Source organism: Rhinoraja longicauda, chromosome 1 (genome assembly GCF_053455715.1).
Source record: "Rhinoraja longicauda isolate Sanriku21f chromosome 1, sRhiLon1.1, whole genome shotgun sequence".
Lineage (NCBI taxonomy): Eukaryota > Metazoa > Chordata > Chondrichthyes > Rajiformes > Arhynchobatidae > Rhinoraja > Rhinoraja longicauda.
In genome coordinates, this window is record NC_135953.1 from 112,119,605 (window position 1) to 112,145,146 (window position 25,542).

The following is a 25,542-nucleotide window of genomic DNA, read 5'->3' on the forward strand; positions in this document are numbered from 1 at the left end:
AGTTAATCTTGGCCACTCCCTCAATTCAGGGGCAATTAGGATCAGAAAAGAAATTATGATGTTGTCAGTGGCAGCATAAAGAAATAAATAATGGCCCAGTGCCACAGGGTTTGATCCAGTGGCTCAGCTGGTAGAGCCACTGCCTCGTTGCACCAGTCTCAGGTTCAATCCTGACCTCTGGTGCTGTGCATGTGGACTTAGCACCTTCTTCCTGTGGCAGCATGGGTTTCGTCCGGGAGCTCCAACCTTTTCAGAAATTTGAAAAGCATGTGGGTTGTTTGGTTCATTGGCCTCAGTAAATTGCCCCAGTGCAGGTGAGTGGTAGAATTTTGGGGGAATTGATGAGAAAGTGGAGAGAAAAAAAAACGGGTGATTGATGGTCAGTGAGGACTTGGTGAGCTGAAGGGTTTCTCTGCTGTGTCTCTCTGTGACTGATTGAGAATGATCAGCCATGATTACATTGAATGGGAGTGCTGGCTCGAAGGGCCGAATGGCCTCCTCCTGCACCTATTGTCTATTGTCTATTGACTCAGCAAAAAGAATGTTGGTCAGAATCATTTAGACAGGGTAATATAGTGGTACAAATCAAGCACCTACAAGCAAGACAACCTATGGTGATTGACTGAGTGATCTCCAAGAGGCAAATGGGACATTACAAGTAATATCAGTGCACCTGAGAAAAGTCAGCCGTGATTCTTGGTCCTGAATTCATTGACACCAGCTAGAATTTGCATGTGTAAGCATAGGGATTGTCTTGCATGAAGAGTGGGCAATTATGCAAGAAACGAGTACAAAGTCAAGCCATCGAGTATCTGACGCTTAGTAGAAGAGGTGGTGAATTGGTAGGAAAATGTTTTCCCCTGGAATTCAGAGGAGTGATCTTTTTGAATTAAAACCAATGAGCTCCGTGTCAATCCTGGCTAAGAGCAGACTATGTCGTCCAATACATTTAGCAGATCTACCTCAATAGATATAAATGACGGCAGTTTTCAGGTTCTCAAGGATTTTCAAGTAACATCTTTCTTAAGTAAGAACTTTGAGATGTCAAAACTTATTTGCATCTATTTGTTTTCCTCCAGTGAAATATTCTAGGCAGTACATTGTGTTCTATTGTGAATCAGACAGATTTGGCGCTTTTCAAACACTCAAAGACGCTTTACAGATGCTTTATATGCACCAGTAAGTTGAAAGTGGAATGCTTCAGAAAATAAAATCAATACATCTTGTTATTTGTTTCTTTTCCATCACCTTTTCTCCCAGTACAAAATTTCTTAAGTGGCATCTGGCAGAGGTTCAGTTCAATTAAAGTGCAACATCACAGCATGGAAGTTTGCTTCCTGTAAAAGTTATTCATCTAAACTTGTTATTGTTAAAAAAATAATTCACCACATTGAAGATCACCTCCATTCACTCTCTATTCTGGTATAATGGAGAACTATCATTTCTCTTGGCATTCATTTCCAGGCAGTGACAAAACAAGGTGCTGGATTGAAGAAAAAAATACTCTATATTTCAATTTCTAGTTCACACCTAATGCAAAGGGGATGCTCAGATGAATGTTTATTGAAAATAGTCTTGCCTTTTTCTGCCATGGCCCTCAAGTAACTGGGCAGCTTTTGTGGTTTTCCTGATCTCATTATCGGTGGTTATGGAGACACTATCTCTTTAAAGAAAGACATTGGACTAACAATAAAGGGTCTCGACCCGAAACATCACCCATTCCTTCTCTCCAGAGATGCTGCCTGTCCCGTTGAGTTACTCCAGCTTTTTGTGTCTATCAGCAATAATAACTAGATGAATTGTAATACTCCTGCAGTACTCCCTCGCGTGTGGTGGTGGGAAAGCCATAGAATGGAGACATATTCACCTCCTCGAGGCTTTAAGCAAATTGCAAAAAGGAGATTAAGACAAAATAAAAGTTTGCAACGAGTAAAGAGATAACAATGTGTAGGAAAAAAACTGCAGATGCTGGTTTAAATCAAAGGGAGACACAAAATGCTGGAGTAACTCTGCGGGTCAGGCAGCATCTCAGGAGAGAAGGAATGGGTGATGTTTCGGGTCGAGACCCTTCTCAACCTGAAACGTCACCCATGCCTACTGAGTTACTCGAGCATTTTGTGTCTACCAAAGAGATAAGAATGGTTAAACAAGAGACTGTAGATGCTGGAATCGTGAGCAAAACACAAACTACTGGAGGACCTTAGCATGTCACACAGCATCTTTGGAGGGAAATGGACAGATGATGTTTCATGTCAGGATTCTTCTTCAGTCCAAGAAATAACAACGTTCTTTTGAAAAATATTGCCACGTCATGCACCTTTTTTTGGGAATAAAATCAAAAGCACCAGTACTGGGAGGGGGGAGGTCTGGATGAGCTTCCTGGTGCTAAGGCTAATGGGTAGCATTTGCAGATGACACTATTGGGCACCAGCAATTTGGCTATAATGACTCGAACCACAAGTCCTATATTACAGTGATGCAGTGAGTTAGTGCACAAGGGTATAATTGATGTGACATACCCCCAAACATTTTAATTATTATTTTTATTTTGAAATAATAGGAGCAATCCGATTTGTGTTTGAAGCAGACACTGGCATTGACAATACAATTACTTACATCTACAAAGACTGCAAAAATGTAACTTGTCAGGAGATGGGAATCTCTAAAAGCATTTTCTACATAACCATGGCCATTACAACATGTACAGACATCAGAAGTTGCTGTTAATTTTACCCAATAATAAATAAAACACTGACTTTACTTTGATATCTTTAACAAACACGAGATACTCTACCATTCCCACTGGGAAAGTCTTTATGTAAGTACTTGAATCAGTCAGACATAGAAGGCTATAGGCAAGGTTTAACAGACAAAATGGTGGACTGAATGGCCTTTTGTTTTATGACTCAAAATCTCAGATTCCATTTGTTTTCCTCTGTAAAACCACATTATGGTTGGGTTCCTTATTAACCTCAATCTCTTCTCTGTATCATAGTGTCGGCCCCCTCTCAAATAATCTTCCTCCCCCCCTCCCAAAACACTAAGATCATTCTTTACACTTTCCCTAATACTTGACTCGCCAACATGACACTTTTTAAATCCTTGACCCTGGACTCTTTTCACAAGGGTTGAAGTTGATTTCATGGCTTCTTCCTGAAGCAGTCTGTCCTGGAAATGGCTGTCCTTGAGGCATTTACCTTGGACTAAATAAGACTTGAAGCAAAGGCCATACAGAACAATAAAGCACTCACAGAAAGAAGAGGAGGAGAGCATTATCACCAGCAGGCCATAAGCATCACAATTCCCACTCAAACTTCCCAGAGGAATATGATGTGAGAATTTACACTTCAGTAAGGATAGTTACATTGAATTATGTTCAACGTTTCAGCTCCAACTACCGCTCCTCTTTAGGGAACACAAGGTGGCTTTAACTGGTGCTTGCCATTCACAATACTGGGCACCCAGTTGAAGGGCATAGTTATTGAATAGCACACTTCACACTTTAACATCATTAAACATCATCACGAGCCCCCCTTCGATTCATGAGTGATTGAATTTTGTCCACATATGTATCTTTAATCCTAAAGTGATGGAATTCAGACTCACTTCAGCGTGGTCCACCAAATGTTTAATTTTAACATCTTGAATTTGTTTGACAGCAACTGTTTAAATATATATGTGGTTTTCCAAAAAAATCCTTTGACTGTATGTGTTGCTGGACGAATGAGGAATTTTATCTATTTTTAGCCCTCTGAGATCATATTTTATGCTACAAGATATAAGCAGCTGCTTTTTCTGCGGAAGTGGGAATATCAGCCTGTAAAAAGGATTGGTTATTGCCTGTCTCATGTGCAAGTCAAGCATAAAAGTGATTTAACCAAGGTTACATCATGCTAGCAATCAATTCCAAGAGAAATCTCTCCCATTAGGAAATTGGAGGAGGTTTGTGCAAATGCTACTCATTTTAGAATGCCTATTATTTCTCTGGTATCAAGTATCAGGATGTTTTCAAGAGAGAGTTGGATAGAGCTTTTAGGGCTAGCAGAATCAAGGGATATGGGGAAAAAGCAGGTACTGATTTTGGATGATTAGCCATGATCATATTGAATGGTCTACTCCTGCACCTGTTTTCTATGTTTCTATGTTTCTATGTCACTATTTGCACAATGTTCATCCCTGTCCCTAAGGATATACAATTGAGTTTTAAGTTGCAACATTGAACTCTCCTTGATCAATTTCAGTAATACTGGGAGTACCCGATGTTACTTTGCTGTGTTAAACATTATTTTAAGTGAGCTATTATTAACATCTGGAAATTTGGCTTGGTTACGATCGTGCCTGATTCATGCACTGAAACATCTCACAACAACTGTTGTCAGTGATATCTCGAGAGGCAATGACTTCCTTTCTTCTTCCCTCTATGAGTGAGGATTGTCACACCTAAAGGGAACAGCTGGGGCCCCATCCTGTCAAGATCTCCGGAAGATGATTCCACCTTGCTCCAAGATACCTTTACTTTCAGGACATTCCTCCTCTCATTTATTTTTCTGAGGATCCATGTCTCTTTGACTAGATTGGAAACTTTTTGTCCTCTCTGCAAACTGTTCTGTTTCCTCCACGCCAGACCTACTTTTATGTTGCTGGTGCCTGACATAAGTGGGGAGTATGATTGTAAAGGCCAACACCCTTCTCAAATTGGTGCACAGCAAAGTATTAGGAACTACTTTCAACTGAGACTGTTCCTGCTCTAGTAAATGATAACTCTATTTCTAATGTAATTCTGATACAGTCTTTTGTGGAGAAACCGATTGGGCATTTGTTCTTTTATGTACCATGTGTTTAGCACAAGAAAACAGGGTGAAATCCAACTTCAAGGCAATTTTGCTTTAAGCTTGAACAACATCTTCTTTTATTTGTGATGCCCATACTCGCACACAAATAAAATGGATCCCTCAGGAAATTAGCTGAACATGCAGCTGCTCCTTTTTTTGTGAATGAGGACAGCTTGCAACTAAAATTTAACTGTTTGCCAAGACCAGTTTGCATCTACTTTACTCTTGCTTCTGTTATCTGTGCAAATTATCATATAAATCCTGGTCAAGAAATTGTTTTCTCCATAGAAACATGTCTTAAAATGGCACAGCCAGATGGACTGGCACCATTTTCTGGGGCTGTGGGGCAAGGAAACATATGTGTGAGAAAAGCAATTCCTAAATCTTTAGCATCATTATTCACAGTAACTGTTCATAATTTTACATGCTTGTGTGAGGCACCAACTTTTTTACATGATCTTATACCATTTTTACATGATCTTCTGTCATTTTAAAGTGGTGCTTTTCAATGTGAACCACTGATTCACGTCACCTCAAAGTAAGGGCAGCAATATGGGCATGGTAGCAGGCACTCTGTTTTATCAATAATTGAAGGACATTATTGTGACAGAGGGAACCCAGAGAGAACAACAAAGATATTAAACAATCCCTTACTCATACCCTCCAATAAAGTAAAAGGCCACATCTGTCAAATGCAAATGCATCTGTTCTTAAGGGCCTGTCCCACTTAGGTGACTTTAAGGCGACTGCCGGCGACTAGGCTGTCGACAACAGTTTGCCGGGGTGTCGCGGGCATGATCGTGAGGAGTCTTCAAAGAATCGTAGTGGATATCGGCGAGTCGCTGAGAACCCGTATGAAATTTCTCGGCGACAGCTGGCTTGTCGCCAGGTATCGTTGCTTATTGCGGGCGCTGTCGCATGCTGTCCCCGGGTTTGCTAGATGCATTTAGAAGCACATAATATTAAATTAAGTAAAGTCATTTGAAGATACCATAAAATACTTGTGTTTAACCAATTTATTTACCGTCAGGACATTTGACAGGTAGATTGGAGGCGACAGTTTGACAGTCAAGTAAGCGTGGGAATTTTTGCGATGTTTATGGCCATCAGCGATTACATTTAAAGTAGGCTCCCAACCCAGATATGCAACGCAGAAACCAGATATGCATCGCCCCTACATTTTCAAAGAATGCCCACACTCCGCACAAAAATCCATTTAATCGCTTTTAATATTAAATTTCTTAATACTGCTATTGGAAGTCAATCCAGTTTATGCCTTGTTACCATGTTATATTTCAAAATTCTCAAGTACTTACCGACTTGTCAGTGATTTCAGCAAAAATTAGGACGCCGGAGAAGCATTGACAGCGTGGGAGTTTTGCGATGTTTCCGAAGACAGTGTAATCTCGACCTGACTCGGTATTGTTGTGGTCATTGTCGTCGGGTAAAAGAAAATTTTGGTGATCTGCTACGACTTTGACAGTCGCTGGCAGTCACCTAAAAAATCGCCTAAGTGGGACAGGCCCGTAACAATCCTCGGTAGAAGGTCCCTTCATTTTCTTATATTGCTTTTCAGATAATTATTGCATTTTAACTAAAAGCAATAATTCTAAATAGATGCAACCAATTCCAAAGTAGTAACATAATAACAGTAACATCATTCTGACCAAGGTTCATTCATTCAACATGGGCTGAGGATGAAAATGTAGCTGCTTCTGATTTTCATAGGTTAACCATCTACTTTTATAAGAAAGTTCAGCCATCAGAAGAGACAATAAATGCTGCTCTTAAAAATATCCATTCTTAAAAATGACCAAAGCTTGCTGTTTGTGGTGAATATTCTCTGTGTTCTATTTTCCCTGTTGGATATTACTATCTGAACACTGAGTGTAAGTATAACCATATTCTCAAAAACAGTATTGGAACATCATGGCACCTATTGGCCCTGATCTTTCCTCCTGATCTACTTTGCCAATTTGGTAGTACAGATGGTGCATTAGCATTTTATATTGGGGCTATAAGAGCTGTTCGTTACCATTTTATTTTACGTCATGGAAGTGAGGATTCAATATAGGCATTTATAGACATTTTATGTTAAAAAATTACAATCAACTGCTTGTTCAAAATATAGATTCAGCTCACTTTGTATTGGTCTTCTTAAATTCAGTCCCTTTGAAGTCAAGTTTGGGAAGAAAAATACAATAAGCAATTGATATTCTACTGTGTTTTAGCCCAGCCAGAGGTGATTTTCTACACCAATTACATTACTTGCATGATCTGTCATTATAACAAGATATAACCCATTCCTTCCAAAAAGCAAACCTTGTGGCCATACATTGAGAGGATATAACACACTTATTTTTAGCTGAAATTTGGTAGTCAAATGTTTCATGGGGTAGATAGTGATGTCCAAGCAATGTCCAATGGCTCGAACCATTTAGTGGTATATCCCATTGTGGCAACAGTGGAATTCAGTTCAAGAAATTAAATAAAATTAAGATAATGGCAGTGGTGGCTATGCAACTACCTAACTTTTGTAAAAACCCATTTGGGCTTTACTTAAGTCCTTCTGGGAAGGAAATCAGTCATTCTTACTCAATCTGGCCTAAATATAAAGTCATACCCATAAAGACATAAAACCATTTAGTACAGAAAGAGATCCACTGCCTCTTTACATCCATACTGCTCTCTAATCCCATTTTTCTTCTCACATTCCATTGCGTAGTAGGGGTTGTCGTGTGGGCTAATATTTAGTAAATAGGGATGTGAATTGTGCTAATGTGGTGACAGGAAGCTGCAGACAAAGCCTAACAGGAATTTCATTTATTATGCTTGCACCCATCATTGTAACAGAAATTTGGATCTACAGTTGATGAATTTAGATTTGTGGACAATCATCTTATTTAAGAGTCAACTCTTAACTTTCACACAAAGAGCGGTGGGTGTATGGAAGCTGTCAGAGGAAGTAGTTGAGGCTGTGTCTATCCCATCGTTTAAGAAACAGTTAGACAGGTACATGGATAGGACAGGTTTGGAGGATATGGACCAAGCGCAGGCAAGTGGGACTAGTGTAGCTGGGACATTGTTGGCCGGTGTGGGCAAGTTGAGCCAAAGGGCCTGTTTCCACACTCTATGACTATGACTCCATGACTGTATTCTGTTTGTGACCTAACTCAGTCTTTCTGAGTTCCATTCTGTAATTAAGACCTTATTTTTATTGTTAATCAAGTCTCTGTGCAAAACCTTGTTACTGTTAATCGGGCTGCTGAGTAACCTCGTTATCTGAGAATATAGAAAATGTACCAAAGTCACACTTGACAGGTCAGCTTTGGCTGGCCTCCTGGTGTGCAAACGCCAGTTTAATGAATCACCCGTTACTTAGAACTCCAACTCTGCATGGGCTTACCATTTTTGCTCCTGCACATTGTAGAAATGATTCTCCTGCCACCCACTTAAAAGAGAGCCAATTTACAGTAACCAATTATTCAGCATGCCTTGGACATGGGATGAAACTAGAACAGTCAGGGGAGAATTACACAGACAATATGCAAACTGCCACCGTCACCACCCAAGGTCAGGCTCGAATCTAAGCCTCTAGAATTCTAATTGACTGAATTGTTTTCTGAAATGATGGGGTCATGCCTTGATTCTGGGGAAACTGGTACAAGCAATAAATGCAATATATGCATTTCCAGCGACATTCACATTTCAAAAATGATTAATAAAAATATAGAATTTCCTCCTCCTTTTCTTTCTCAAGAAATAGATACTCTCCCCGCACTTCCTCTCTCCAATTCTCATCAAATTCATTCAATGCAATAATGATCTAATCTATTGATCAACTATTTTCAGTGAAACACATTTGTAGAAGGATTTAAAGTTGGCCTTTACCAATGAGTAAAGAAGTAACAGTGGCGCCAATATGCATTGCGACCAAAGTTGTCTGTCCAAGAGCAATTCACAAATTGCACATTTGCTTTGCTTTAAACTGTGTCTGTCTGGAAATTATAGTACTTACTGATGTGCATAGAGCCTCTCATCTGATTGAAATATTAAGAGTCAACTTGACTTAATAAAGTATTCTTCAACAAACCAATTGAAGCTGGCATCTTGCTGGATGACAATTTAAATTAATTTATTGAGCATGATTAATATTAATTATCTGAGGTTAATGTCCAGGAATTTGAAGCTTCTAACTCTTTCCATTGCCTACCCACAAACGAAAACTGGCACCAGGTCTCCCGGCTGTTCCTTTCTGAAAACAACAATTAGATCCTTAATTTCATTCACATTCAGAAAGAGATTACTGGCATTTCCACCCGTGATTTGACAAACACGAGTGGTATCATCAGTGAATTTATAGATGGCATTGGAGGTGTGCTTAGTCACATGAACCTGGGTATAAAGAGCATTAGAACAGGGGGTTCAGCAGGCACCCTTGAGATACACCGTTATTGATGGTCAGTGTAGAGGAGATGTTGTTTTCCGTCTACACTGATTGCGGTCTGCCAATGAGGAAGGATCCATTTACAAAGTAAGCTACAGAGAGCCAGGTCTTGCAGTTTGGTAATGTTAGGAGAGAATGATTGGTTTGAATAGTGAGCTGTATTCTTTTAACAACAGCATGACATATGCGTTCCTGTTATCCAGAACAGAGTGGAGAGCCAGTGAGATGGCATTTTCTGTTGGCACGCTGCGGTGACAGGCCAATTCAAGTGGATCCAGATCATTTCTGAGGCAAGAGTTGATTTGCTCTAAAAGCACTTCATCACAGTGGATATATGCGCTACTGAATGGAAATCATTGAGGCAGGCCACCATGTTTTTTTTTGGGCACTGGTACAATGGAAGTCCGTTTGAAGCAGCTGGGAGTCCCATACCACAGATATGAGAGGTTGAACATATCCTTGAATACTCCAGCCACTGGGTCCACTCAGGTCTTCGGTGCGAGGCAGTTACACTCTCTGGGAAGTGTACTTTGAAGCTTTATACACTGGAAGGATGTTCTGATGTTTGCCTCAGAGATTGAGATCACAGGGTCATCTGGGGCTGTGGGGGAACCTCTGATGTGTAGATGTGCCATCGTCCTCCCTTTCAAAGTGCGTAAAAGGCATTGAGCATACGGAAGTGTTGTGTCATTGTCTCTTCTGCTACATGGTTTTGTCGTGTAGGAAGTGACAGCATGCAAGACCTGCCACAGATGTTGAGCATCTATTATGTGACTCCAGCTTAGTCTGGGCTTCTCTTTGCAATAGACAATAGACAATAGACAATAGACAATAGGTGCAGGAGGAGGCCATTCGGCCCTTCGAGCCAGCACCGAATGTGATCATGGCTGATCATTCTCAATCAGTACCCCGTTCCTGCCTTCTCCCCATACCCCCTGACTCCTCTATCCTTAAGAGCTCTATCCAGCTCTCTCTTGAATGCATTCAGAGAATTGGCCTCCACTGCCTTCTGAGGCAGAGAATTCCACAGATTCACAACTCTCTGACTGAAAAAGTTTTTCCTCACTCGCAATGGCATTGAGTATGTCATATCTCAACTTCTTATATGGTGCTGGGTTGCCCTAAATGCCACAGTTGAGCATTCAGGAAATTAGAAATCTGCTGGTTCATCCTGACCCTATTATAGATTTAAACTTTTAGATGTCAAACCTCTCTTCAAGCAGACTTTCCATTATTTAAGGTTCTTTTTATAAAAATTTCCTTGGCACTTAAAATTATCCAGAGCCCAAGAGATTGTGCTGCTTGTTAAGTGCCAAGTCTCTCAATCTGGACATCTTCCTCATCAAATTGTGCAGAAACTTTCAAAACAATTTGACTATGTTATAATCAGATCAAGCACAATTCACAGGCCAGTTATCAGCAAAGAGGACAATTCTTAACATTTTTTATGTCCACAGGAAAATAAGGCTCATGCTTAACTTTGATTTCACAGTTCAATTTTTAAGTGTGTTGCACAACTTTCATATCATATCATATCATATATATACAGCTGGAAACAGGCCTTTTCGGCCCACCAAGTCCGTGCCGCCCAGCGATCCCCGTACATTAACACTATCCTACACCCACTAGGGACAATTTTTACATTTACCCAGCCAATTAACCTACATACCTGTACGTCTTTGGAGTGTGGGAGGAAACCGAAGATCTCGGAGAAAACCCACGCAGGTCACGGGGAGAACGTACAAACTCCTTACAGTGCAGCACCCGTAGTCAGGATCGAACCTGAGTCTCCGGCGCTGCATTCGCTGTAAAGCAGCAACTCTACCGCTGCGCTACCGTGCCGCCCGAAGCTTTCGTGATAATTTGTAGTTGGCAAGGCCTCTCCAAAATGTCTTTGCAAACTGAAGATGATTATCCGTTGACTATTTCCTAAATCACACTTTAACAGCCATCCTGATGTCTAACTAAAAAAAAGTAATAGAAATTCCTCTGAGCTACTATAAAATATATCTTGAAAGAAACACCTCGTAAAACTGGCAGTTGTTTTTTATAATGTAGCAAAACCTTATGGTCTACCTGACTAGTTTTGTCACACGAGAACCAGCTTTTTCTTTCTTTTTTTTGTACGTTGTGCATTGCAGAGAAAATTCAGCAGCCAAATGGTAAGGAGATGTTGATGTCTGTAAAGAAAAATCATCGGATTGAAGTCATATTAGGACTAACCTGGTACAGTTTGTGCCAATCCATTCATAAATAGTTTGCATCTTTATCATTTTAGACAGTTATATCTTGATATTAGCTACTCAGCTTTAAAAGACAAAAGGCAAATTACTGTAGAGGTATTTATTCATGTTCATAAGTGATAGGAGCAGAATTAGGCCATTTGACCCATTGAGTCCACTCCACCATTCAATCATGGCTGATCTATCTTTCCCTCTCAACCACATTCTCCTGCCTTCTCCCTATAACCCCTGATACCCATACTATTCCAGAATCTATCAATCTCTGCCTTAAAAATATCCATTGACTTGGCCTCCATAGCCTTCTGTGGCAATAAATTCCACAGATTCACCACCCTCTGACAAAATAAATTCCTCCTCATCTCCTTCCTAAAGGTATGTCCTTTTGTTCTGAGGCTAGGGCCTCTGGTCTTAGACTCTCCCATTAGTGGAAACATCCTCTCCACATCCACTATCCAGGCCTTTCACTATTCAGTTCCATGTTGATCATAACCTATAATTGTTTTATTGAAATAATACATCATTTGTCACGATCCATTCGAGGTGACTTTAATCCCTGACAATCAATTGCAATGTAGTTTTTAAAAGTAATAATATCAACGCATCCATAATAATTGGGTATTGGGTAGGGGTGGAATGATTCAGATTATTGTCATCTACAGGTGATTGGAAGTTGAGAACATGTTGCACTCAATCAATCAATTGTTGCTCTTACGTGGGGACTATTTCATGTTAAGTATTTGTCTTGTCAATATCCAAATGTTATCATCTCTTAACAGATATGACAGGTTATGATATTGGACTAGCAATCCTATTGTGGCAAGATGTGAGATTGAAGACTGCAAATTTTTACAATTGTGCAATTATTCTATTTGCTTTGTACCTTTATGTAACTAAAATCTATTGCTCAGTTTTGATTCAAAATGTTGACTAAGCCAGTATTCAGTTTTCTTGGCAGGAACATCAAACTTTCTGGCTCAAAAGAAGTACTATCCATAAAATAGTCACACAAAGATACCAGATTGATAGTGTGGAGAGAGGTTGGAGAATGAGACAAACATTTTATCCCAAACCAGAATATAATAAAAGATGCAGGCCGAGCAAACTTTCTTACAAAAACATGCATTATACCTGCTAATTTATTTATTGCACAATTGAATTTGTTTCTAACACTAAAATGTAGAAATTTTCTGCAATGAAAGACAGACTTCTCCAATGTTTAGAAATCTGTGTGAATAAGAAACAAAAACTTTGAACAATAACAATGTTGACTTGTGTGTAAATTCCCACGACATGCATCATGAATGCTTTTGCACTATTTCAATGTTGGTAAATTCTATATTTAGGTCGTGCACTGTACTACCAATTTTACACCACGACCAAATAAAATACCCTAAATATGCGTCTCATCCCAGCTGAAAGAGGAAGGTAGCAGATTTGCTATTCCTGGAGCAGCTTGACTATCATTGTTTAAAGGAACATTAAATATCATGAAGCTGAAATTTGAAATGAAGACAGAAAATGCTGAGAATGTTCAATTCAGTATATCAGGCAGCACCTGCAGTGAAAGAAATGATGTAAACATTCTTTCACCTGGCTCATCTGATGACAGGACATTGTTTTGAAGCATTGATTCGAAGGTAGACATAAAATGCTGGAGTAACTCAGGTCAGGCAGCATCTCTGGAATGGGTGAGACCCTTCTTCAGACTGATGTCGGGGAAAGGGTGGGACAAAGATAGGATGTAGTAGGAGACAGGAAGACTAGTGGGAGAAGTGGGAAGGGGAGAGGAAAGAGAGGGACAGAAAAACTATCTGAAGCTAGAGAAGTCAACGTTCATACAGCTGGGGTGTAAACTGCCCAAGTGAAATATGAGATGCTGTTCCTCCAATTTGTGTCTCTGACAATGGAGGAGGCCCAGGACAGAAAGGTCAGATGGGGAATGGGAGGGGGAGTTGAAGTACTGAGCCACCGGGAGATCAGGTTGGTTAAGGTGGTCTGAGCGGAGGTGTTGAGCGAAACGATCGCTGAGCGCTCAGTCTCGCCAATGTAGAAAACTTGACACCTGGAAAAGCGGATACAATAAATTAAGTTGGAGGAGGTGCAAGTGAACCGCAGCCTCACCTGGAAAGACTGTTTGGGTCCTTGGATGGAGTCGAGGAGGGGAGGTAAAGGGACAGGTGTTGCATCTCCTGTGGTTGCTGGGGAAAGTACCTGGGGAGGGGGTGGTTAGGGTGGGAAGGGAAGAGAAGAGTGGACCACGGAGTAATGGAGAGAACGGTCTCTGCGGAAAACAGAAAGGGGTGGAGATGGGAAGATGTGGCCAGTAGTGGGATCCCGTTGGAGGTGGCAGAAATGTTGGAGGATAATTTGTTATACGCGAAGGCTGATGGGGTGGAATGTGAGAACAAGGGAGACACTATCCTTGTTACGAATGGGGTGAGGGGGAGCAAGAGCGGAGCTGCGGGATATAGAGGAGAGCCTAGTGAGAACCTCATCTATAATGGAAGAGGGGAACCACCGTTTGTATGGGTGGGGAGTAGCTGGGGCCACCTGGCTGGAGGGGGAAGGGGAAAACCCAGTGGAACCCCTACTGAGGTTCCCTGTAAAGGGGGGGGGAGGGCAGTAGGACCCAGCGGAGTCAGACCATGGGGTGTTAGACTCTGACTTGTGGAGACTTTGGGATCGGTGCTGAGCCTGGGACTCAGGTAAGGCGACGCCTGCGGCCCGCCGGTGGGCGGTGGAGTGACGAGGGTCGGCAGAGTCGCTGGTGGAGGCCCGTGGGGGACTGGAGTCCGGGTCAGCGGGCGAAGCATCGGTAGTCCCGGTCAGCGGATGGCCGAGGAGCAATTGAAGCATTGATTCTATTTGCTTTGCACAGATATTGCTGAAGCTTTTACATCTTTTCTTGAATCAATTCAGTTTATTAGGAGGAACATTCATGGCATTAATTTAGAATTTACTGCTCACAAATCTTTCTATAATTAGGAACTAAGTCTTACTTAACTTTTAGCTGACACTGGAATGCATCACATATTTCCAATTACATCCATGGACCATTCGTCTAGATCCATAGTTTTATAGCAATATCTCACAGAATCATGCTTTTCAGCCCATATATTGATGCTGACCTTTAAACCAATGCTGATTCCATTTACTAACATTTGGTTCATAATCTACTATGTCTGTGATTCAAGTACTCGTCCAAATGCTTCTTAAATGTTGTGCAAGTACCTCCCTCTACCACATTTTCTGGCAATATGTTCCAGACTAAATTATCTTGTGGATGAAAATATTCCACCTCAGATCCCTTTTAGACCTCTTACTCCTGACCTTAAGCCTAAATTTCCACTACTCATTTCTAAAACCATCTCCAATCCTGTACTTTAGACGCCTTCAGCATTACTGATCAGACCTCCTGTAAATTTACTCTCTCACATAATCCACTTTACAAATTGTTACTTTTCATTTAAAATCCTACCCAAAATCTCTCACTTTCTCAAACCATGCTTTAGTGTTGGTCCCTTATCAACTCTTGGCTTTGTCCCTCTTCAATGAAATATGATGGGACATTTACTAAATTAAAGTTGTTACTTAAATCTGATAATTGTAAAAAAACATGGCTGATTGAAGTGAATGTTTGTTTGACAGTCTCTTTTATTGTTGACAATTGAGAGTTTTTAGCAAGAATAGGTTCTGGCCAACAAAAGATTATGGTATACATTGCCTGTAAATGCCTTAGAGAGTTGACTGACAAAATAAGCTGCTTAGTTAGACCTTCTATCTGTAACTATGATTATGTGCAAAGAATAATGCTCAATAAAGTAATTGCAAGAATCCATACATGTTAAACTATTAATTTACCCATCCAATCATGCTGAAATGCCCATCTTTAATTTAAATTTTAGGGAATAAGAATATTTGACATTTTAACACTAATTCGTTAAAATTTTAGAATTGTGGAATGAGAGTATGATTATGTTCACTGCACTTCATATGTCTTGCTTTTGGTTGATAGATTTATAAAAATCCAAAGTGCAGGTACTTCTGTTGTAATACATGTTCCCATAACACAAATTGGATATTTTGTGAATGATGAACGAGGGAACACTATTTGTCTTAAGCCGGCAGAATTGGCTATACCTCAATTTTAATCAGGAACTAGAGAACCACCTACTGTAAAAGTTATTTTGATAAGCAGGAATAAAGTTGTCCTGTTTTGATGTAACCTCCCCACAGTAATCAGACACCATTGTCTCTTAAGAACACAGCTGCTATTTTTGTGTCTATCTTCAGTTTCAACCAGCATCTGCCGTTCCTTCCTACACATTTCAGCTGCTATTTTAACCACAGGTGGTCATTGAAATTGAGAAGCAATCACTTCTATTGACACTTGTGAAACAATACTCTATTGAACTGTGTAACATACAGCCATTACTATTTTTAGCTAGCAGTAGCAAAAATAAACTTATTGCTGTTGAAAAGATCCTTATTTTTGAAAATCCGTCAGGAAAAATAATTATTTTTGTTGGTCTCAAAAGCCGACTAACCCGCTTTACCCCATTGACATAATGTGTTTTTTTTTCCCTGTAACACAAGGTTTTTAGGTAACACACTATTGCTTGATAGCAGAACAATCTGAAAATGGCTTGGCGTGTTTATGCCGAAGATAGACACAAAATGCCAGAGTAACTCAGCAGGTCAGGCAGCATCTCTGGATGGAAAGAATGGGTGACATTTCTCGTCAGGACCTTTCTTCAGACTCGACCTGAAACGTCACCCATTCCTTCTATCCAGAGATGCTAGCTGTCGCGCTGAGTTACTCCAGCATTTTGTGTCTATCTTTGGTGTAAACCAGCATCTGCTGTTTCTTCCTACACCTCTTGGCTTGTTTAGTTTAATTTAGTTTATTATTGTGACAAGTACTGAGGTACAGTGAGAAGCTTGTTCTGGGTACCAACTAGTCAAATCATACTACAGACAGGTACAATAGGATTCTCTTCTAGAACTGCACATGGGTAGTTGCTACATTCTGGTACCATCTTGCAACTTCCAAGTCTCCGAAAATGTATTTATTTTTTGTTATGGTCAAACACAACAAGTTTCTGATGTGGGAGATCAAGAGCATAGCTGGCCGCTGACAGAGATTTTAGCATCTGTCCTACCCACAGGCGAGATGCCAGAAGAATGGAGGATAGTTGCTGCTGTTTCTTTATTTAAGAAGAGCAGCAGGGATGCACCAGATACCTATAAGCTGGTGAGCTTTTCATCAGTGGTAGGTATATTATTGAGAAAATCTGAAATATGATTCAAATACATTTGGAAAGAAAAGGTCTTATCAGGAACAATGTTTTCACAGAGGGTGGCTAGTGCAGGTACACTGTCGATTTTCCGACACCATTGGTTCCAGAGCCTTGCTGGAATATCCATTTTGCCGGACCAACAGAGGTCATGAGTCAACTTCGAATTTAATCAACTAATAATTTAAAAATATAACAATACAATACAATACAATAAAATATATCTTTATTGTCATTGTACATGGGCACAACGAGATTGGGAATGCGCCTCCCATACGATGCAATAAATTAATTAGCTAGTCAGTATTCATTTAAACAACCCAATGAAACAAATTGTAACAGTTTTAAAACAGAATAAAGTGCAACTAGATCTGTGCCGGTAACATCAGCAAGTGTTAAAATTAAAAAATTTAAAATAATATTTACACAATTTGTAAAACAGTTTAGAGATGCTGATACTGACAGCCCTGTCACAAATAAAAGGCACTCATTTAATTTGATAGAACTGCTCTCTGTCTGCAATAGCTTTGACAGTCAACGGTGCAAAATTCTACATTGTTCTCTCAGTTATCTCAAATGTGCCCTTTGCATCTTTCATTTCTGCCCACAGGATACTGTTAACTGGGAATACCTATACAGGATCAATTCACTCATGCTTGAAATGTCTGTGACCAGCAGCACTTGGAGTCTTCTAACTCCTGCTTTCTGATGCATAGGAAACGAGCCATCTCTTAGCTTGAAGTAGCATCAGTGCAACTGCTATAAGGCAAATATAAATGTAAATAACTTTTTCATTCTTGCCTAAGATATTGCTTGTGTTGCACATTTTTTCAAATTAAACCATTAGTCTTTTCTAAGACATAACTAAATTTCATTGTGTTTGAGATGATGGAAACCCATCATTAACCTCACTCATTTTAGAAGGCATATTGTGTGCAGCATTAATGAGATATGACTGAAATAAACTGTATATGTGCACTGTGAGTATACATTGTCAGAACTGATCTCAATGATGGCATTTGGAATTGCAACTTGTGCAAGATTACCTTCCTAAATTTGATGTCTATATAAATGTGGCATTCAAAAACTGTTTGAAATTCTCCCATGCTGCGCAATATATTTTGTGTGTTAACTAAGTGAATTTCATCTAAATCAGAGTGTGTTTTACATATGCATGTAATTCTGCTAACTTTATTTATCCTCCTTGCCTATCATGCTGAAGAAGTTGTGCATTTGTAGAGTCTTACAGCATGGAAAATGAGTCCATACTGAGAATCAGGCACCCATTTCCACTAATCCAAACCTAATCCTATTTTTTCTCCATACAATCCCATCAAATCTCCTCAGATTCTACCATTTACATACGTTCGAGAGACAATTTATAGTTGCTAATTAACCTACCAACCACCAATTTTATTTTGTGAACTCTGCATGCACTACTATGTTTAGTCCTTTAGGAAGGAGATGAGGAGGAGGAATTTATTTAATCAGAGGGTGAAGAAACTATGGAATTCTTTGTCACAGAAGGCTGTGGAGGCCAAGTCAATGGATATTTTTAAGTCAGAGATAGACAGATTTTTGAGTAGTACGAGTGTCTGGGGTTATGGGGAGAAGGCAGGAGAGTGACAATAGACAATAGACAATAGACAATAGGTGCAGGAGTAGGCCATTCAGCCCTTCGAGCCAGCACCGCCATTCAATGCGATCATGGCTGATCACTCTCAATCAGTACCCCGTTCCTGCCTTCTCCCCATACCCCCTCACTCCGCTATCCTTAAGAGCTCTATCCAGCTCTCTCTTGAAAGCATCCAACGAACTGGCCTCCACTGCCTTCTGAGGGGTTGAGAAGGAGAGATGGGTTGAGAAGGAGAGAAAGATCAGCCATGATTGAATGGCAGAGTAGACTTGATGGGCCAAATGGCCTAATTTTGCTCCTCTCACTTATGAACATATGAACTAGTCCAGTAATTAATCTGGATTGATTTCTGCAACCACTCTCAGTGACACATGGTCAGTACTCAAAATGACGTCAAAGTGCTGGTATAACTCAATGGGTCACGCAGCATTTCAGGAGAACTTGGAAAAGTTATGTTTCAGGTCGGAACCCTCCCCTAGATTGAAGAAGGGTCCCAACCTGAAACATTACCTATCCATGTTCTCTAGAGATGTTGTCACCTCTACAGATATCTTGCCCATGCAAAGATTATAACATTTTGGCAAATGCCTTGAATAAGTAATGATCTGCGTAAAATGACACAAACTGCTGGAGCAACTCAGCAGGTCAGGCAGCATCTCCGAAGCACATGAATAGGTGATGTTTCAGTTCGGGACCCTTCTTCAGACTCAGTTTGCAGTGTATGATAGGCAAATCCCAATTGGAAATCCTCTGGTGTTAAGAGGCACTCCAACATTCCTTCTCCCTCCAAGAAGTAATTTTTAATAAACAATTATAATCACATCTCTGTAGCTAGCTAGTCTAGATGGGTTGTGCTTGTTAATTCATGGAAGGCAAGGCCCAACACTTCCCAGACCTGGTTGACATCTATTCCTTAGCACAGAATGCTAAGAAAAAACAAATTAAGTTCAGCAGTGGGACCAACTGCTGTGCAGAACAGTTACAAATTATTTATCTGTCCTGAAAATAGGAACAACACATTGTTTTAGCAATCAGGGGTCAAATATGACCCCCTGAATTTCAATAAAATGACCCATTAATGTTAAGTATTCCTTCCTCATAGCATGGATCATCAAGGGAAAAAAACTTAATGGGAACCATAAAGGAGGGCAAAAAAGAAATAAAAGGAAGGTGACTGCATTGATATCGACAAAGGTGACACTAATTTGTTGGCTTTTTCAAATAAAATTTTCTCTCTAGATTATCTAAGCACAGTCATTAAACTTTGCTCTGTTTCCATTTTATTGTTTTTTATGTCTGGAAAGAAGTATCTGAATACCAAGTAGCATCTTGCTCAAAATAACCCAGTGAATATGAGCACCTTTGTTGTGTTAGTTCCCTCTTGCTCCAGGCTAAACCTTTGTAAATAGCTCAAGGTGCCTTTTTCTCCGAATGAGCAACTTAATTACATTTCAAATTTTACACTTAAAATATTTCTACTCATTAATGATGGAAAATAATTTGCATCCACACAAAAGATCTTTAACCCTAAAATGCTTATGTTAATGATTACATTATGGTTCAATCCTGGCAATGGATACTATGCTTGATTATAATATCCCTTTGTCCTTTTAAATCCTTCTATCTCTTCCTTTCATTCATTTCAAATTGTATCAACTGTTCACCCATTATCCCTGTTAACAGAAATAACAATGTTGGATTATCGAATCCTCATCTTTATTTTGTAAATCTTCCATGAATTCTCCCTTCCTTATCATTGTAACCTCATTATATGGTGCCTCATCATATGTAACCTCATTATATGTAAACCTAAAACTAACTAATTTCTAAGCTCCTTCAAATGCCCTTTTATGCATTTCTGATTTTCTTTATTCCATTTCTTAGAGCTCATTTATGCTACCTAGATCTAATGCTATGAATTTCCATACCATAGTTTCCTGCGCTTGCTCCATATCCCTCCAATAGACAATAGACAATAGACAATAGGTGCAGGAGTAGGCCATTCAGCCCTTCGAGCCAGCACCGCCATTCAATGCGATCATGGCTGATCACTATCAATCAGTACCCCGTTCCTGCCTTCTCCCCATACCCCCTCACTCCGCTATCCTTAAGAGCTCTATCCAGCTCTCTCTTGAAAGCATCCAACGAACTGGCCTCCACTGCCTTCTGAGGCAGAGAATTCCACACCTTCACCACCCTCTGACTGAAAAAGTTCTTCCTCATCTCCGTTCTAAATGGCCTACCCCTTATTCTCAAACTGTGGCCCCTTGTTCTGGACTCCCCCAACATTGGGAACATGTTATCTGCCTCTAATGTGTCCAATCCCCTAATTATCTTATATGTTTCAATAAGATCCCCCCTCATCCTTCTAAATTCCAGTGTATACAAGCCCAATCGCTCCAGCCTTTCAACATACGACAGTCCCGCCATTCCGGGAATTAATCTAGTGAACCTACGCTGCACGCCCTCCATAGCAAGAATATCCTTCCTCAAATTTGGAGACCAAAACTGCACACAGTACTCCAGGTGCGGTCTCACCAGGGCCCGGTACAACTGTAGAAGGACCTCTTTGCTCCTATACTCAACTCCTCTTGTTACGAAGGCCAACATTCCATTGGCTTTCTTCACTGCCTGCTGAACCTGCATGCTTCCTTTCATTGACTGATGCACTAGGACACCCAGATCTCGTTGAACTCCCCCTCCTCCTAACTTGACACCATTCAGATAATAATCTGCCTTTCTATTCTTACTTCCAAAGTGAATAACCTCACACTTATCTACATTAAACTGCATCTGCCATGTATCCGCCCACTCACACAACCTGTCCAGGTCACCCTGCAGCCTTATTGCATCTTCCTCACAATTCACACTACCCCCCAACTTAGTATCATCTGCAAATTTGCTAATGGTACTTTTAATCCCTTCGTCTAAGTCATTAATGTATATCGTAAATAGCTGGGGTCCCAGCACCGAACCTTGCGGTACCCCACTGGTCACTGCCTGCCATTCCGAAAGGGACCCATTTATCCCCACTCTTTGCTTTCTGTCTGTTAACCAATTTTCTATCCATGTCAGTACCCTACCCCCAATACCATGTGCCCTAATTTTGCCCACTAATCTCCTATGTGGGACCTTGTCGAAGGCTTTCTGAAAGTCGAGGTACACCACATCCACTGACTCTCCCTTGTCAATTTTCCTAGTTACATCCTCAAAAAATTCCAGTAGATTTGTCAAGCATGATTTCCCCTTCGTAAATCCATGCTGACTCGGAACGATCCCGTTACTGCTATCCAAATGCTCAGCAATTTCATCTTTTATAATTGACTCCAGCATTTTCCCCACCACTGATGTCAGACTAACTGGTCTATAATTACCCGTTTTCTCTCTCCCTCCTTTCTTAAAAAGTGGGATAACATTTGCTATTCTCCAATCCACAGGAACTGATCCTGAATCTATAGAACATTGAAAAATGATCTCCAATGCTTCCACTATTTCTAGAGCCACCTCCTTAAGTACTCTGGGATGCAGACCATCAGGCCCTGGGGATTTATCAGCCTTCAGTCCCATCAGTCTACCCAAAACCATTTCCTGCCTAACGTGGATTTCCTTCAGTTCCTCCATCACCCTAGGTTCTCCAGCCCCTAGAACATTTGGGAGATTGTGTGTATCTTCCTCAGTGAAGACAGATCCAAAGTAACGGTTTAACTCGTCTGCCATTTCTTTGTTCCCCATAATAAATTCCCCTGCTTCTGTCTTCAAGGGACCCACATTTGCCTTGACTATTTTTTTCCTCTTCACGTACCTAAAAAAACTTTTGCTATCCTCCTTTATATTATTGGCTAGTTTACCCTCGTACCTCATCTTTTCTCCTCGTATTGCCTTTTTAGTTAACTTTTGTTGCTCTTTAAAAGAGTCCCAATCCTCTGTCTTCCCACTCTTCTTTGCTATGTTATACTTCCTCTCCTTAATTTTTATGCTGTCCCTGACTTCCCTTGTCAGCCACAGGTGTCTCTTACTCCCCTTAGAGTCTTTCCACCTCTTTGGAATAAATTGATCCTGCAACCTCTGCATTATTCCCAGGAATACCTGCCATTGCTGTTCTACCGTCTTCCCTGCTAGGGCCTCCTTCCAATCAATTTTGGCCAGCTCCCGCCTCATGCCTCTGTAATCCCCTTTGCTATACTGTAATACCGACACTTCCGATTTTCCCTTCTGCCTTTCCATTTGCAGAGTAAAACTTATCATGTTGTGATCACTGCCTCCTAATGGCTCTTTTACCTCTAGTCCCCTTATCAGATCAGGATCATTACACAACACTAAATCCAGAATTGCCTTCTCCCTGGTAGGCTCCAGTACAAGCTGTTCTAAGAATCCATCTCGAAGGCACTCTACAAACTCTCTTTCCTGGGGTCCATTTCCAACCTGATTTTCCCAGTCTACCTGCATGTTGAAATCTCCCATAACCACCGTAGCATTACATTTTTGACACGCCAATTTTATCTCCTGATTTAACTTGCACCCTAAGTCGAGGCTACTGTTTGGGGGCCTATAGATAACTCCCATTAGGGTCTTTTTACCCTTACAATTTCTCATTTCTATCCATACTGATTCAACATCTCCTGATTCTATGTCACCCCTTGCAAGGGAATGAATATCATTCCTTACCATCAGAGCAACCCCACCCCCTCTGCCCACCTGTCCTCTCCATGTACTTGTCTAACTGTCTCTTAAACGATGGGATTGTCCCAGCCTCAACTACCTCCTCTGGCAGCTTGTTCTATACACCTACCACCCTTTGCGTAAAAAAAAAGTTGCCCCTCAGATTCCTATTAAATCTTTTCCCCTTCACCTTCACGGTGGCGCAGCGGTAGAGTTGCTGCCTTACAGCGAATGCAGCGCCGGAGACACAGGTTTGATCCTGACTACGGGCGTTGTCTGTACGGAGTTTGTACATTCTCCCCGTGACCTGCGTGGGTTTTAGACAATAGACAATAGACAATAGGTGCAGGAGGAGGCCATTCGGCCCTTCGAGCCAGTACCGCCATTCAATGTGATCATGGCTGATCATTCTCAATCAGCACCCCGTTCCTGCCTTCTCCCCATACCCCAATGTACCCATCAGCACGTTGCTGTACGGCAGTGAGACATGGACTACGTATGCCAGACTGGAGAGAAGACTCAACACCTCCCACCTTAGAAGCATCTGCCGTATCCTGGGTATATCCTGGCAAGACAGAGTGTCCAATGCCGAGATTCTGTCTTGAATCTTGAATCTTGAATCTTGAATAACTTTATTGTCATTCGGAACAAATACCGAACGAAATTACAGCAGTCACAAAACACAACAAGAAAAGAAAAAAAGTACACAGGACACACGACCCCAACACAAACATCCATCACAGTGAGTCCAAACACCCCCTCACTGTGATGGAAGGCAACAAAACTTCCCCTCTCTCTTCCCCCCACACCCACGGACAGGCAGCTCGACCCCTAACGAGGCGACTGACACGCACAGCCCCCACAAGGGGATGGAAGGCTCCGCGGCCGAGCCGCGCCGGCACTGAGACGTCCCGCGGCCGAGCCGCACCGGCGATGTTAAGTCCAGCGGCCGAGCCGCGCCGGGCGATGGAAGGCCCCGTGGACGAGCCGCACCGGGCACTGAAACGTCCCGTGGCCAAGCTGCACCGGCGATGTTAAGTCCAGCGGCCGAGCCGCACCGAGCGCTGAGACGTCCCGCGGCCATACCGGGCGATGGAAGGCCCCACGGCCGAGCTGCGCCGGGCACTGTTAGGTCCCGCGGCCAAGCCGCGCCGGCGATGCTAAGTCCAGCGGCCGAGCCGCGCCGGGCGATGGAAGGTCCCGCGGCCGAGCCGCACCGGGAACTGAAACGTCTCGCGGCCGAGCCGCACCGGGCACCGTTAGGTCCCGTGGCTGAGCCGCGCCGGCAATGTTATGTCCAACGGCCGAGCCGCGCCGGGCGATGGAAGGCCCCGCAGGCGATGGAAGCCTCCGCGGCTGAGCTGCGCCCCGGGGAAGAAACCTAATAAAAGAAATGTTTCCCCCACCCCACCACCCCCCGCCCCCCCCCAACCCCCCCCCCCACACATACACAGCCAAAAACAGAAACAAAGACCATCCCAACACCGACACAAACACAAAAAAAAGGAAAAATACAGACAGACTGCCACAGAGCCGCAGCCGTTAGGCACAGCCACACGTGACTCGCGCTGGCCTTCCGAGAATGTACACTCTACTCAGGCAGCGCAGGCTGCGTTGGCTGGGCCATGTCCACCGCATGGAGGATGGCCGTATACCAAAAGACATCATCTATGGAAAGCAAACATTTGGGAGGAGAACCATCGGCCGCCCCCAGCTACAGATCTCTCCGAGATCTTCGGTTTCCTCCCACACTCCAAAGACGTACAGGTTTGTAGGTTAATTGGCTGGGCAAATGCAAAAATTGTCCCTAGTGAATGTAGGATAGTGGCTGGGTGGCGCAGACCCGGTGGGCCGAAGGGCCTATTTCTGCGCTGTATCTCTAAATCTAAAAAAATCTAAATCAAAACTATGTTCACTGGTCCTCTATTCCCCTGGACAAGAGACTCTGTGCATCTACCTGATCTATTCCTCTCATGATTTTGTACACTTCTAGAAGATCCCCTCTCGAGAGATGAGGCTCGTCAGCCTTGGAAAGCAGTCCATCTAGGGGAGGGAAAACTCTGATCTAAAACCTCCACTGCCTTGTGGCCATATCCAGTCATGGAAAAGGCTCCAGGAGTAAACCTTAAGAAAATCCGGAGTCGGAGTCCCTGAGGCAGTTCGTCGTTGTCTACAACCTTGTTCTGGCAGCTCCTGCGATGGCGCTGGTGCCAAACTGTAACGGCTCTGCTGTTCCTTTGGATCGATCAGTGACGTGGAGAGGGGGGATGTGCTGCATGGGCAACAGGCTGTCCTTCATATGACATCGCCCAGGCTTGCATCCGACCACACATCACTGCAATCCTACACCTACAACCTGGAGAGGACACTCCAGTTTCACCTGCGGCGTCGACACAACACGGGGAGTAACAGTTACTGGTTATGTCAC